General features: G+C 39.8%; 1 pseudogene; it reads left to right on the top strand.

The window, feature by feature from the left end:
- Positions 1–16,826, top strand: part of LOC127446417 (P protein-like) — a 232,729-nt pseudogene that overhangs the window by 70,358 nt on the left and 145,545 nt on the right.

Raw genomic sequence — 16,826 nt, 5'->3', positions numbered from 1 at the left:
GAAGCTATCTACTAGCTAAAAATGTGTCCGAGAATGTTTGTGTGGGTCTGTGAGGTGTGTGTGTGGTTAGTACGAGAAAGAGAGAGAGAATAAAGTGACGGCCCCAAAGCCGGTTTCGCGATCGTGGAAGCAGCTGTTAGTTTATTACTCAGAGACATGGTGGATGGCTCGTAAACCGTCCCGGTCTTTGATTCTTTAATGGATAAACTCAGTTTGCCTGTCTCACCCGTGATGGCAGAAATGCACAACAGTCCAATGTGGTTGGACCACAATACAGCAAATCAAATTTGTGATAATTAATACCCTGAATATTAATAATGAGCGGACATGGCGGTCCGTAAACTGTGCAAGCAATAACCTTGGTACACAAGAATAAAACTCTATAATATTGTATCTCTGCCCAGACGTAAACCTCTTACTTGAATCGCATGAGGATGCAGAATGTGTGTTCATCCGTCCCTTAACTCAGACTCGGTTCCTCGAGGCTCGGGTGATGATGGGAGGCCGTTTCCTCGCTCTGTCGGCGGGCGGTACGGCTGCTGATTCTCGGGGGGCTGGCGGAGAAATTAGCAACATCGACTTGATTGAAGATGGAAGAGAAATCTTTTATCTCTTCACTTCTGCAGGCAAACGGATGAAGATGCGGATTGCTCGGCGGTCTCTTTCGGATCCGTTAGAGTGTTTGGTGGAACACAGAGTAATCTCAACTCATCCAGCGAGACGGAGATTGTATGGCCACAGTTTCAAGTCGGACGTTACTTCCTTGTGCCACGAGGCTGCACCTGAGAGCAGCGATGAGCTGCATCTACACACGGCGAGCAAAGTTGCTGGAAGCAAATCCCGGAAGCATTTCAGAGGTATTTCTACTCCTGATGATGTCATGGTTGAGGTGCGTTCTGTCGTGTGCCTCATCCAATAGGAGTTGAGAGTTCGATCCTTTAGTGAGCAAGGCTTCATGGGACTTGTAGTCTGTTTTGGACTCCCTTTGTTTGATTTTGGCATGATTTTTATCAGTATAATTTATGACCTGGTATGTGGGGGCCTGAGTTAGGTTTTACGACTGTGTTAGGCCTGCCTTTGTCTTCTATCTGAATACATGAGGACCAACACACTACATATTACAGAATGCATGCTGTAAAATGTCATTTGTAACGTATTCCATTAGATTACTCAAGGTCAATAACATATTCTAAATACTTTGGATTACTTCTTCAGCACTGGTAGATTTTTTCACTTGTTTTGACTTTAAAAACTCAGCCAGTACAGTAAGACAAAATACACATGTTAAAAATACATTCTCTGAAAAACCTAAATATCTTATGCAGTGTTGTTTCTAAAACAAGATAAATCAAATTGATCTTGTTTTAAGGATTTTTAGATATTTTTACAGGAAAACAATACAAAAATTATTATCAAAAATATGATTTTTGCCCTAATATCAAAGGTTTTACTAGAAAAAAAGAAATTATGATCCAACGTGAATTTTCTTGATAAAAAAATATGATTGTGCCTGGTAACGTGTATGTAAAATGGCTAGAAATAGCATTTTAGCTTATCATAAAGCTGACAATTTACACAAGGTTTATTTCTATTTCTTCTGCTCCAAACTTACTTCAAACTTACTTCTCTGTCTGCTCGTATGAATGTAACACATCATGAAAAAGTGTTTCACCGCTGTTCAAATGCACTTTGGATCGCATCATTTATATGTATAAATGTTTTCCATCTGAAAGCACTAAATATTAAATTAAACAAATGTAAAAGTAATCAAAGTAATCTCTTCAGTAATCAAAATACTTTTTTAATGTAACTATATTCTAAATACCAATGATTTAAACTGTAACTGTAGTGGAATACAGTTACTTAAACGTATTCCTGTTACATGTATTTCGTTACTCCCCAACCTTGCCTAAAATGTTGAACCATATTTTCAAAAGATCTCAACACTCCACTCTCATATAGGTCACCGAGTGTAGTAACCCTCCTCACAATCCACTATGACCAGCAGAAAGGGGACTTATTAATACATAATTTTGGATTCCGCCATATGCTCGAGGAAACATTTAAATAAATGTCAGAATTAAACATTCTGGACACTTTTGTCCATACCGAGTGTAAATGCGAGATAACGGGGTGTAACTTAACTTCTCCGATTAGTTTAATAGAAAGGCTTTGCAATGGCAAAATAGGGGCAAGAACTTCCTGTTCAAAACAAAACCAGGGAGGGGCTCTCTCAGGTGGAAGCGACCAATGAGCCAAATGTCTGAGTCCGAATGCGTAATAATAAAACAAAATCTTGGGTACCCTAGCCCATCTTTGTCAATCGGCCTATGTAATTTATTGAAATGTAATCAGGGACGCTTACCATTCCAAATGAAGGACTTCGCTATGCTATCAAATTGCTTGAAATAAGAGAGGGGGACATCTACAGGGAGAGATTGTAGCAGGTAGTTGAATTTTGGAATCCAATTAATTTGAATAACATTAACTTTCCCAATCATAGATAAATGTAATGCAGCCCACCTGTCCACATTGCTCGAAAACCTTTTTATTAAGGGGTCAAAATTAACTCTAACTAAATCACACAATTTTGCTGGGAATAAAATGCCCAAATACTTAATGCCCTGTTTAAGCCACTGGAAGGCGCCCGGCTGAAAAGCCGTTACTGGGCAGTATGCTGTCAGAGGCAAAGCTTCGGATTTAGACCAATTGACTCTGTATCCTAAGAACTTAGAAAAGGAATTAATAATTCTGTGGAGGCAAGGCAAGGATCTATTGGGGTTGGAGATGAATAATAAAATATCATCTGTGTAAATCAAAAGTTTATGCGCCATACCTCCCGTCACCACCCCTGGAAAATTATCTTCCTTTCTTATCGTGGCTGCTAATGTTTCCAGGTCAAGACAGAACAATAATGGGGAAATAGTAAAATAATTTGAAATTAATCAATTTGCTTGTACCACCACTACCGGATGTCTATAAAGTAGCTTAATCCATCCAGTAAAAGTATTCCCAAACCCGTATATTTCCAAAATCTTAAAAAGATAATCCCATTCTACCATATCAAATGCCTTTTCGGCATCAAGTGAGATGGCAGTGACCGGAGTATGATCATTCACCATTCACATGATAGTGATGAAACGCCTAATGTTATCAGAAGAGCTATGGCCCCGAATAAACCCCACCTGATCTATATGTATATGAGATGTCATAACTTTATTTAATCGGTTAGCCAAAATTTTTGACAATATTTCGACATCTAGCTGGATCAGGGAAATTGGATGGTAACTCTTACACTCGCTTGGATCTTTGTCCTTTTTAAAAATCAGACTGATCCGGGCTTGTGTCTGTAGGCAAGGCCTTAATTACCTCATAAAGCTCCTCCAAGGTTATATCAGAATCAAAATAATGTTTTTGCTCAGTCGTCAGTTTAGGGAGTTCTAATGGTTCCACAAAGTTTCTAATATCTTCATCAGTAGACGAAGACGTGGAACTGTAGACATCAAGATAGAATTCTTTAAAAGCATTATTAATATCAATGGCCATGGTAAATATTTTACCACCACCAGTAGATTTCACTGAGGGAATGGTAGAAAAAGACTCTCTGCTTTATATATCTAGCCAAAAGCTTCCCTGGTTTGTCCCCCAACTCAAAGTATGACTGTCTTGCCCTGATCAGCCAAAACTCCACCTTCCACGACAAAATAGTATTATATCTGTATTTCAATCGGGTCAATTCTCTGAGGCCATCTGACGACATTTGCCACTTCAGCTCTGCCTTGGCATTTTTAATATTCCCTTCCAACTCCATGAATTCTCGTACTTTGGATTTTTTGATGAAAGAGGCATACTGTATGATCCGGCCCCTAAGAACTGCCTTAAGTGCCTCCTAAGCCACGCCCACAGAGGATACTGAGGACCAGTTGATCTCCATATAAACATTGATTTCAGCCTTTAACATTTGTTGGAATTCAGGATTTTGCAGAAGGGATACATTAAGGCGCCAACTATATGATTTCTTTTTCTCCATATGTGGCAACACCTCTAAACTCATCAGGGCGTGATATGAGATTAAGATGTTTCCAATTGAACAATCAACAACAGATGAAATGAGGGACTTAGATATATATAAAAAAAATCTATTCTAGAATAAATTTTATGGACTGATGAAAAAAATTTATAGTCCCTACCAGATGGGTTCAAAAGTCTCAAAATATCCGTAAGACCAAGATTTTTACACATCCTGTGAAGCGTCAGTGTTGCTCTAGGGGGCTTTGACACTTTTGCTTCACTATGATCAAGGACTCCTCGAGAGTCCATCAAAAGATTATAGTCTCCTCCCAAAATTATATCATGAGGGGTGCCAGCGGCTTGCAGCATCCCTTCAAGATCTATAAAAAAAGCCCTGATCATCAGTGTTAGCGCGTAAATATTAGCCAAAATCAACCTTTGTCCCTGAATTTCTGCTAAAACAATAATGAATCTTCCTAATTTATCTTTAATCTGTTTGAGACATTTGAATTATAGATGTTTACTTATCAATGTAATGACTCCCCTGCTCTTACTTGAGCCAGCACTAAAGAAAACATGTCCACCCCATATCTTCCTAAATTTTTCATCTTCCTGTGGGGAAAGATGCGTTTCTTGAAGAAACACTATATCATATTTCTTACATTTAAGAAAAGAAATAACCTTCTTTCTTTTTATGGGGTGTCCTAACCCATTCACATTCCACGTTTGGAGAGACAATCCACTCATATTAACATTTTACATTTTGACATATTAGAAAAAATAGATTGTGTGACAAAAATACAATTGTAAAGAACACATTCCCCATTAATGCAACAAGCAACCCTCAAACTTCCCCCGGAACAAAAAACAAAACAAAAAAGAAAAAGAAAAAAAAAAAGAAAAACGTGTGCATTAACCACACGCACGAGAGTGCCAACTGGCCTCCATTCATCTAAACTCAAACAGTCCATGTAGGCTTACGAGAGTCCCCGCAACAACTTTGCCATCGGATAGCTCAAGTCCGGTGCTTCTATACAAATTTTGTGAGACAGAATTACACAGCAAAAAACAGTCTATAAAACAAACTCCAGCCAACTGAATAAACACAAAAAATGTGTAGATTCATCCTAGCCGAACCAGCAAAAAAAAAATAAAAATAAAAAAAGGGGCTGTTCAGTTCTTCGTGCAGTCAAACGAATGTTCAGTAAGCTGGCCCATTCGGCCGATACATAAATGCAACAAAAGACCCATTCAATCCAATGTCCTGCAAGAGATGTTCCACAAAACAAACTCCAGGCCACAGGAGGCATAGGCACCAAAAACATGCAGATTATCCACAAGCTATCCTGAAGAAATTATATTACACAAAACAAACCCCAGCCGCTAGGCAGAACCAGCACAAAAAGAAATGAAAAAGGCACCCAGCTTCCTCGGGCAGTCAAGTATATGTTCAGTGAGTCAGGCTCACTAAGCAGCAACATGAAAATCACCAAATGGCTTACTCACTCCAATGTTTTTATGAAGGACAGTGCTTGCTGTGGGTATGTAAATTCTCTAAGTCCATCCTTAGTATCCATTCTCAGTTTGTCCGGAATCATCAGAGCAAAAGCGACCTTCCGTTGATGTAAGAGATTCTTGCATTCCCTGAATCGATCACATTTCTCTCTTGTCGAATTCGCAAAGTCTAGGGACAAGAAAATGCTGTGGTTCTTCCAAGAAAGCTTTCATTTACTCCTCACCTCGCATAACACAAGATCTTTATCGGATGATCTCAGAAATTTGGCCAGAATTGATTGGGGCCTGTCTCCTTCCATGGGTTTCTTATTCTCAAATGGTAATACTAGTATACTAATATATAATACTAATACTGGTAATATAACCAACATAAGCTTAAGAAAATAATATATGAGGGTTATTTGATATATTCACCTAGAGTTAATAGTTCTTTAATTATACATTTAATACATTCATTAAAAAACTCTTGTCTTAGACTCAGCCTTTACTGGTCTTGGTCTCAACTTGGATTCGGCCCTCTCCGGTCTTGGTCTTGACTCGTACTCGACCCTCTTCTGGTCTCGGTCTTGACTCGAACTCGACCTACTCTGGTCTCGGACTGGACTTGAACTCGGATGAGCTGGTCTCAACTGAGATTCTTTTTTTTTTATGCCCAATTCCCATTACTTTGTAGGTCCTCATGGTGGCGCGGTTATCTCAATCTGGGTGGCGGAGGACAAGTCTCAGTTGCCTCCACTTCTGAGACCGTCAATTCATGCATCTTATCACGTGGCTCGTTGTGCACGACACCGCGGAGACTCCGCATGTGGAGGCTCATGCTACTCTCCGCAATCCATGCACAACTTACCACGCACCCCACTGAAAGCGAGAACCACTAATTGCGACCACAAGGAGGTTACCCCATGTGACTCTACCCTCCCTAGCAACCAGGCCAATTTGGTTGCTTAGGAGACCTGGCTGGAGTCTCTCAGCACACGCTGGATTCAAACTCGCGAATCCAGGGGTGATAGTTAGCGTCAATACTCGCTGAGCTGCCCAGGCCCCCCTCAACACTGAGATTTACCACTTGATTAGAATGATTCCAGACAGCCTGATCATGTCTCCATAGCGACAGGCTCTTACTGTGCAGGTCTATTTTTTTTATTCTTTTCATTTCATGCTTGAACATTCTGTGGCTCTGAAGCTTAAATGAGCAAAAACACTGTGGATCTGTGCCCTTTTTTTGATTGAATTCCTCATTAAAACTCACTTTTTTTAACATTTGTTTTTGGCGACCTGTTTTTTGCTCTTTGAAGCACTGTTAAATCTATCTCTCCTTTCCACTGGAGAATTGTGTTTCTAATTGTGTTTCATAAAAATGTTCTTAAACAAAGGCAACAGATCTTTAGCTTAAAGGGATAGTTCACCCAAAACTGAAAATTCTGCCATCATTTACATAACCTCATGTTGTTCAAAACCCGTATGAATTTCTATCTTCCGTGGAACACAATAGGATATGTCTGTCAGAATGACAGTCTCAGTCAACATTTACTTTCATTGTATTAAGAAAGAAAATTAAAAGGGAATGGTGACTGAAGCAAACATTCTGTCTAACCTCTCCTTTTCTGTTTCACCTATATACAAGTTTGGATCAACAGGTTTGGATCAAGATGATTCTGATGACAGAATAATAATTTTTTTGCTCAACTTTCCCCAACTATTGAATTATCTACTTTTGGCCAAGTTAGTTTTCAAGTAATGTAAATTTATGAGCAAAGATTTGACTTTTTAATCCAGTCATCCAATCAGTGTATTTCTCCACACAGGCATATCAGTTATCGCGAGGAAGAGTATGGCCCATGATTTTCATTCTCTGCCTCATAGCAGCCGTTCTGTCAGCCTTTCTGGATAATGTGACCACTATGATGCTCTTCACCCCTGTTACAATCAGGTAACACTCTAAAAAGTCTCTTTTTATGCAAAGGCTATTTGCATCTGGCAAAACATCTTCTTTGCACTAAATGCAAATAGTGTTAGATGCCATTTGCACTCCTAAATAAATACTAATATACAGTACCACTGCAGTATGTGTTTTTTTTCTCTCCCATAGACACCCTACACCAACCCCTAACCCGAAACCTAACCCTAACCTTACCTTACATAATTTATCATGGTTTCACTACTGTAACCATAGTATCACCATGGTATTTTGTTGTAAACATGGTTACTATATTAACACCATATTACTGTAGTAACACCATGGTTAATTGCATTAAATCTATGGCTTCTGCCAAAAAACATGGTTACTACAATGTTACTAAAGTAAAACCATGGTTAATTTTACCCAGATCAGACCTTTCTCTCAACTCCCCAGCCATCACTGTGACCAAATCACTTTGAGGCAATCAACCTTTATATTAAATTTTATTCATTATTATAAGTAGTATTAAAGGAAATATTAAGAGTGGAGACAGGAAAAAGGATGGGAAAAAGTAGGACAAAAGGGAGAATCGAACCCGGGTCGTCCACATGAAAAAAGCACATCCACACATTTTTCACACTACACGCCATTGCAGTAACACAGAGGTGCACAGTTCATCTTCAGTTTCTTTGTTTCCACCAGACTATTGGAGTGCAAATAGCTGCGCTGTGTGGCAGGTGCTATTTACACCTAGTGCAAATAGTCTCTCCGCCTTCGTGTTTACAGTAATGCATTTAGAAACGGAAGTATGGGGCAAGGCATTATAAGTATAGCCACAAGAGTTGTAATACGCATTTAAAATGTGTGTTAAACTGAGACTAGTGTGACAGAAATGCGTATTAACCTCGACTGTACAAAGTTACAGTATATCCAATTTTTCAACTCCTGTCCTGAACGTATAAAGATGGTAAACCCTTTAACTTCCACATGACACAAGCAAGTGGCCTGAAACTCTCTCAAACTGGCCCTATCCTTGTTGTTGAGCCCTGAAACCAGAAAGAGACATGATGCAATTTTCCACAAAGTGTTATGTAATTGTTTAAAAGAATTATGGTAACCAGAATTTCATCTACCTTAAATCGTAATCCCACCAATAAAAGTTTGATTTTGAAAATTTTATAGCTCAAATAACACACATTTTTGTATGCGAGAATTAATATATAGTAGGTAAACATCTTAGGAAGTTTTCCCTTGCCATTCTCACCTTTCACTGTTTTTTTTAAGGCAATATTTTCTATAAAGCTGCTTTGAAATATTTTTGTGAAAAGTGCTATACATATAAAACTTGAAATGACATGACATGACTTGTCTTTAACAAGAATACAAGGTTTACAAAATGCATTTCATCTTTAGACACTCTGAAATGCCTTGGCCCATAGACTTCCATTCTAGTCAAGTCAAGTCAAGCTTTATTATAAGCCCAAGGGACAATTTTTGGTGCAGCATAAAAAAAAATTGTGAACATATAATACAAATACATTAAAACATTCATTACATAAAATGACACTAAAATCAAAACACAACATTCAAACACCTTACACGTTTAAAAGCCTTACAGCAGTGGGGATAAAGAAATTCCTATACCGATTACTTTTAAGTCTAGGCATACTATAACAAATACCAGAAGGAAGCACTACGAATTCATGAAACAGTGGGTGGTTAGGATCGGCAAGAATGGTTCTGGCTTTCTGTAAAACAAACCGTTAAAAAATATTTGATAATCCAGTCTGCTTAACACCTATGATCTTACCACATTGATTGACAATACCATTCAGTGTGTTTTGATGTTTAAAATTTAAATTACCATACCAACAGCAGATAGAAAAGCAAAGTACAGATTCAATGTAAGTTTTATAAAACATGCTCATAAGAGTCTACTGATATTAAAAGAAGAGAGTCTCCATAGAAAATGTAGCTGATGCTGGCCTTTCTTGCATAATGCCTCAGCATGCGCGTCAAAACGCAACTTGTTGTCGATGATAGTTCCAAGGTACTTGTAACTACTTGCCCATTCCACCATTTGACCTTTTATGTATGTTGGTTGAGGGACAATAGGGCTAGATCAAAAATCAATTACCATATCTTTAGTCTTTTGTACATTTACTTGCAAAAAGGCATTGTCACACCATCTCATAAAATAATTGACCACTGGACCATAACATGTCTCATCCTTATTCAACAAACTAACCACAACAGTGTCATCTGCAAATTTAAAATAAACCTATCTGTGTATTTTCTCACACAGTCATTAGTATACAAAATGTAGAGCAAGGGTGAAAGAACACATCCTTGAGGTGAACCCGTGGACGTTGTAAGAATGTCTGAAAAAGTGTTGTTTACCCTGACTCTCTCTGTTCTATCAGTTAAAAAGTCTAATAGCCACCCCACTATCTTAAACTCCAACTTAAAATTTGAAATCAGTTTCTTTGCTAAAACATGTGGCTGAATAAAGCAGAAGAAAAATCTACAAAAAGCGATCTAACATGGGTTTTGCTTCCCTCCAGATGTTTCACAGTCATATTTAACAAGGTAGTTGAGGCATCCTCTACTCCCCATCTAGCCTGATAATCACATTTTTAATGTAAATTTTTGTTTGTTTTTACAAACAAACTTAAACTCTGTCAAAATCCTTAGAATTTAATGAGGAAATACGTAGAGTCATGTCTCCATGCTAGAAACTTCTTACCTAATTGCTCTTTTTAATCTTATTTCATAATCTTAAAGAGGATGTGCTGGCCTAATTTGGTAGCGCTCTTTATTAACTTTAAGCCTTTCTACTTGCCACAGGAGTTTTCCTCGTTTATTCTGGTGAGTGTGTATATCGCACCAAACGTGTGTTTGAACACAGCGCTGCAACAGCTGGCTGATCAAATCACAGACATGGAACAACAATACCCGGACTCAGTTATTATTATTCTTGGGGATTTTAACAAAGCAAATCTCACACGTGAACTGCCCAAATACAAACAGCACATCACATGCCCCACCAGAGACAGGAACATACTGGATCATTGTTACACAACAATAAAAGATGCATATTGCTTTGTCCCTAGAGCAGCTTTGGGACTCTCTGATCATTGTCTGGTTCATCTTCTTCCAACCTACAGGCAGAAATTAAAATCAACCAAGCCAGTAGTAAGGACTGTAAAGAGATGGACCAATGAAGCAGAGCGGGAACTACAAGCCTGCTTCGATTGCACGGATTGGAGTGTTTTTGTGGCTGCAGCCACAGACCTGGACGAGCTCACAAATACTGTTACATCATATATCAGTTTCTGTGAGGATATGTGCATTCCTACTTGGACTTATTTAAAGTTCAACAATGACAAACTTTGGTTTACAGCAGAGCTCAGGCAGCTTCATTAAGCCAAAGAGGATGCTTACAGGGGTGGGGATAAAGTCTTGTACAATCAGGCCAGGAACACACTGAACAGGGAAATCAGAGTGGCTAAAAGAAGATACTCTGAGAAGCTGAAAAACAAGTTTTCAGCTAATGACCCTGCATCAGTGTGGAGTGGCATGAAACAACTCACAAATTACAGGACTCCTACCCCCAACCCTGTAGGGAACCAACAACTGGCTGATGACCTGAATGTGTTCTACTGCAGATTTGAAAGGCCCAATCTTACACCCCACACCCACTCTGACCTTCACTTCACACAAACACCAACACCTCCTGCAACCCCCTCCTCCCCCCTCCTGCTATTCAACCTGCACTTAAGATCTGTGAAGATGATGTGACCCGCGTTTTTCAGAAACAAAAGACAAGGAAAGCTTCAGGCCCAGATGGCGTCTCACCAGCGTGTCTTCGATCCTGTGCTAACCAGCTGGCCCCCATCTTCACACAGATCTTCAATAGATCACTGGAGCAGTGTGAAGTCCATGCTGCTTCAAATGCTCAATCATTATTCCTGTCCCAAAGAAACCAAAAATCACAGGACTTAATGACTACAGACCTGTCGCCCTGACGTCTGTGGTCATGAAATCATTTGAGAGACTGGTGTTGGCCCACCTGAAGAACATCACTCGACCCTTTCTAGATCCCCTTCAATTTGCTTATCGAGCAAACAGATCTGTGGATGATGCAATCAACATAGGATTGTTGCAACATCTGGACAGACCAGGGTCATATACAAGGATCCTTTTTGTGGACTTCAGTTCAGCTTTCAACACCATCATCCCAGCTATACTCCAGAATAAATTACACCAACTCTCTGTTCCCATGTCTATCTGTCAGTGGATTACCAGCTTTCTGACGGACAGGCAGCAGCTTGTGAGACAGGGGAAACTCACTTCTAGCACCTGTACAATCAGCACTGGTGCCCCCCAGGGATGTGTGCTCTCCCCACTACTCTTCTCCCTCTACACCAATGACTGCATCACCAAGGACCCCTCTGTCAAGCTGAAGTTTGCAGACGACACCACTGTCATCAGCCTTATCTGAGATGACGATGAGTCTGCATACAGAAGGGAGGTTGAACAGCTGGCTGTCTGGTGCAGTCAAAACATCCTTGAGCTGAACATGCTCAAAACGGTGGAGATCATTGTGGACTTTAGGAGAAACACTCCAACACTGACCCCCCTCACCATTCTAAACAGCACTGTGGCAGCAGTGGAGTCATTCAGGTTCCTGGGCACTACCATCTCACAGGACCTGAAGTGAGAGACCCACATTGACTCCATTGTGAAAAAGGCCCAGCAGAGGTTGTACTTCCTTTGCCAGCTGAGGAAATTCAACCTGCCACAGGTGCTGCTGATACAGTTTTACTCAGCATTCATTGAGTCTGTCCGCTGCACTTCAATAACTGTCTGGTTTGGTTCAGCTACGAAATCAGACATCAGAAGACTACAAAGGACAGTTTAGGCTGCTGAGAGGATTATTGGTTGCCCCTGCCCCCCCCTTTAAGAACTATACACTTCCAGAGTGAGGAAAAAGGCTGGACAAATCACTCTGGACCCCACTCACCCTGCCCACTACCTTTTGAAATGTTGCTTTCTGGCCGACGCTTCAGAGCTCTGAGCACCAGAACCGTTAGGCACAGGAACAGTTTTTTCCCTCAGGCTATCCATCTCATGAACAGTTAAATTGCCCCATTGAGCAATAACTATGTGCAATACACAGTTTAGTCTTTCTTATATTTATCCAACACATCCAACCTCTTCTGCCATTTCATTCCTCTGAAAAAAAAAACATTTGCACTGTACATAACAGATTTGTATTTGCACTGTACATAACAGATTGTATTAGATTTGCACTACCCATGTGTATGTGTGTATGTATGTATGTGTATAATTAGTTTAATTTTTTATTTTTTATTATTATCTATGTCTTGCTGCTGTTTTTGTATTGTTTTTGTATTGTTGTGGAAGCTCCTGTCACCAAGACAAATTCCTTGTATGTGTAAGCATACTTGGAAATAAAGCTGATTCTGATTCTACACTGGTGGCCAAAAGTTTGGAATAATGTACAGATGGAAAGAAATTGGTACTTTTATTCACCAAAGTGGCATTCAACTGATCACAATGTATAGTCAGGACAATAATGTGAAACATTACTATAACAATTTGAAAACAATTTTAACTACTTCAAAGAGTTCTCATCAAAAAATCCTCCACATGCAGCAATGACAGCTTTGCAGATCCTTGGCATTCTAGCTGTCCAGTTACTCAATTGATATTTCATCCCATGCTTCCTGTAGCACTTGCCATAGATGTGGCTGTCTTGTCGGGTACTTCTCATGCACCTTACAGTCTAGCTGATCCCAAGAAAGCTCAATGGGTTTAAGATCCATAACACTCTTTTCCAATTATCTGTTGTCCAATGTCTGTTTCTTTGCCCACTCTAACCTTTTCTTTTCTATTTCTGTTTCAAAAGTGGCTTTTTCTTTGCAATTCTTCCCATAAGGCCTGCACCCCTGAGTCTTCTCTTTACTGTTGTACATGAAACTGGTGTTGAGCGGGTAGAATTCAATGAAGCTGTCAGCTGAGGACATGTGAGGTGTCTATTTCTCAAACTAGAGACTCTGATGTGCTTATCCTCTTGTTTAGTTGTACATCTGGCCTTCCACATCTCTTTCTGTCCTTGTTAGAGCCAGTTGTCTTTTGTCTTTGAAGACTGTAGTATACACCTTTGTATGAAATCTTCAGTTTTTTGTCAGTTTCAAGTGTTGTATAGCCTTCATTCCTCAAAACAATGATTAACTGACGAGTTTCTATAGAAAGCTGTTTCTTTTTTGCCATTTTTGACTTAATATTGACCTTAAGACATGCCAGTCTATTGCATACTGTGGCAACTCAAAAACAAACACAAAGACAATATTAAGCTTCATTTAACAAACCAAATAGCTTTCAACTGTGTTTGATATGATGGTAAGTGATTTTCAAATACCAAATTAGCAATTTAGCATAATTATTCAAGGATAAAGTGTTGGAGTGATGGCTGCTGGAAATGGGGCCTGTCTAGATTTGATCAAAAATGTCTTTTTTCAAATAGCGATGGTGCTATTTTTTACATCAGTAATGTCCTAACTATACTTTGTGATCAGCTGAATGCCACATTGGTGAATTCCAAAAAGTACCAATTTCCTTCCGAAACAGCAAAATCTGTACATTATTCCAAACCTTTGGCCGCCAGTGTATTTCATCTTATTTTCGCCTTATCTTTTCACCATTGTACTTTACATCTCAGTGTGATTCATCATTACCTGCACAATATATTTGTGCTCCTGAGCCTTTTATATGTTTTGTATTTTGATGCACAGCTATTTTCAGTAGCGGAGCAAAAATAAGACAATATAACTGGCCTATAACTATGTCTAAAATGTAAGTTAATCAAAATTAACTTCTTGTCTAAAGAGCTGTTTTGTATTAAAGCAATACTACCCTTGCATGAGTGCTATTGTACTGAATATCAGTCTCATGCCTATGACCGAATAAATGTTGTGTTGATATTCAGAACAATAGCACTCCTGTTCATGTGATAATGCTTATTCATCCTATATGGAACTTACACAGATCAGCCACAACATTAAAACCACCTTCCTAATATCATGTTGGTCCCCCTTGTGCTGCCAAAACAGCTCTGACCCGTCGAGGCATGGACTCCACAAGACCTCTTAAGGTGTCCTGTGGTATCTGGCACCAAGACGTTAGCAGCAGATCCTTTAATTCCTGTAAGTTGCGAGGTGGGGCCTCCATGGATCAGACTTGTTGGTCCAGCACATCCCATAGATGCTCAATAGGATTGAGATCTGGGGAATTTGGAGGCCAAGTCAACACCTTGAACTCTTTGTCATGTTTCTCAAACCATTCCTGAACAATTTTTGCAGTGTGGCAGGGCACATTATCCTGCTGAAATAGGCCACTGCCATTAGGGAATACTGTTGCCATGAATGTGTGTACATAGTCTGCAACAATCTTTAGGTAGGTGGTACGTGTCAAAGTAACATCCACATGAATGCCAGGATCCAAGGTTTCCCAGCAGAACATTGCTCAGAGAATCACACTGCCTCCGGTGGCCTGCCTTCTTCCCATAGTGCATCCTGCTGCCATCTGTTCCCCAGGTAAATGACGCACATGCACCCAGCCGTCCTAAAAGAAAACGTGATTCATCAGACCAGGCCATCTTCTTCCATTGCTCCTTAGTCCAGTTCTGATGCTCACATGCCGAATGTAGGCGCTTTTGGCGGTGGGCAGGGGTCAGCATAGGCACTCTGACCGGTCTGCGGCTACGCACAGCAAGCTGCGATGCACTGTGTTCTGAAGCCTTTCTGTCATGGCCAGCATTAAGTTTTTCAGCAATTTATGCTACAGTAGCTCTTCTGTGGGATTGTACCATACGGGCAAGCCTTTGCTCCCCATTCGCATCAATGAGCCTTGGGCGCCCATGACCCTGTCGCCGGTTCACCGGTTGTCCTTCCTTGGACCACTTTTGATAGGTACTAACCACTGCATACCGGGAACACCCGTCTAGCCATCACAATTTGGCTCTTGCCAAAGTCGCTCAGATCCTTACGCCTGCCCATTTTTTCTGCTTCCAACACATGAAATTCAAGAACTGACTGTTCACTTGCTGCCTAATATATCCCATCCCTTGACAGGCGCCATTATAACAATATAATCAATGTTATTCACTTTACCTGCCAGTGGTTTTAATGTTGTGGCTGATCAGTGTATAAAAATACCAAGTCTGGTAGAATGAAGGAAATCTATATTTCACATAGCCACTAAAACGTTTGGTGCTGCCTCAGTGTTCTCTTAACGTTGCTGGTGAGAAATGACTCCTTGTTTGATCATGTGCCAACAATTGCATCTTAAATATCTTTGGGGCTTCGGAGGTAGAAACACAGGACACACATTCACACACACACACACACATGGTGAAGAATGAATTACAGAAATTAGAGATTTCAGCTTTTCGTTAAGAGGCAATTTGCTTGTGCAAGTGTTTTTTTCCATGCTGTTTTAACTTGAAAACGTATTTGCTTATTTTTTGATTTGCTTGAAATTCAGCGTTAATAAGAAACCTGGGATTTTGTGTACCTCAGCATAAGCTTGAGCTGTTGATGAATCAAGCCTTCCCCTGTCTCTATTTTTTTAATTGTGCAATTACAGCTGTCACAGAAGTAAGTCTAGATTTTTAATTTCCATGAAGAAAAAGTGTGTGGTGCTTGATTGTGTAAAACTTGTTGCTGTGGTTGTTGTTGGGTGTTGACAGGGCATTGGTAGGTGGTTGCTAAGATAGTCTGGGTGGTTGCTGATTGGTCCAAGTAAAAAAAATCCATCACCAAATCAATGGCTATGATATTCTAGTTCTTAGATATAGCTCAGGTCCCTCCCTAAATGTTAGTATATGGGATTTTTCACACCCTTTTATTGTTAAGCAGGTAAAAATAGCTGATTAACGTTCATTTAGAATTTATCGATTTATCTATTTATTGTGATTTATTGTGATTTATCTGCTGAAAAATATATATATATTTGCACGGCAAATAGTTTTGAAAACCCCTAACCTCAAGTATTTGTCTTGCTTAACCAAGCACCACTAATTACTCTCACCTTTGAGCTCTGCTCACCATTGCCCAATTTTACATTCATTTGACTGTCATGGTTTCAAGAAAAACATCAGGAGACCACTCAGAATGTCATATTATGCAAATAATTGCTTTTGTGATGTGCTTTGTGTTCTAGATTATGTGAGGTGCTTAACCTGGACCCCAGGCATGTCCTGATTGCCGAGGTAATCTTCACCAACATTGGAGAAGCCGCCACTGCAGTGGGAGATCCACCCAATGTCATTATCGTATCCAACCAGGATCTGCGTAGAGAAGTAGGTTATTAT

This window comes from Myxocyprinus asiaticus, chromosome 9, assembly GCF_019703515.2.
Source record: "Myxocyprinus asiaticus isolate MX2 ecotype Aquarium Trade chromosome 9, UBuf_Myxa_2, whole genome shotgun sequence".
NCBI lineage: Eukaryota > Metazoa > Chordata > Actinopteri > Cypriniformes > Catostomidae > Myxocyprinus > Myxocyprinus asiaticus.
Note: the sequence above shows the minus strand (reverse complement) of the source record. Positions and strands in the feature narration are given on the sequence as shown.